Source organism: Penaeus monodon, chromosome 15 (assembly GCF_015228065.2).
Source record: "Penaeus monodon isolate SGIC_2016 chromosome 15, NSTDA_Pmon_1, whole genome shotgun sequence".
Lineage (NCBI taxonomy): Eukaryota > Metazoa > Arthropoda > Malacostraca > Decapoda > Penaeidae > Penaeus > Penaeus monodon.
This window is the reverse complement of record NC_051400.1, coordinates 5,344,517-5,344,816: the sequence shown is the minus strand read 5'-3', so window position 1 is coordinate 5,344,816 and position 300 is coordinate 5,344,517.

Genomic DNA, 300 nt, shown 5'->3' with positions numbered 1-300 from the left:
GATTAAGATAAAAAGTGACTAAAAAGCAAGAATGGAAAAGTAAGCTGCAAAACAAGTCTTCACAAGCTTTCATATTTTCATCAAAGTATTGGAAATATTTGCATCATCCTGTTGATACACAATCCCTGAAAACTTGTATGTCATCAGTACTTTCACTGATACTCGTAAATACAATGTTCTTGTTTATGGAAGACTTGACAATTCATTCATTCCTTTAAAAGATACAAAAGAAAAAAATATGAAACATCTGATGCAAACAACCACAGAAATGGTAGTACCAAAATAAACCTACCTTACGAC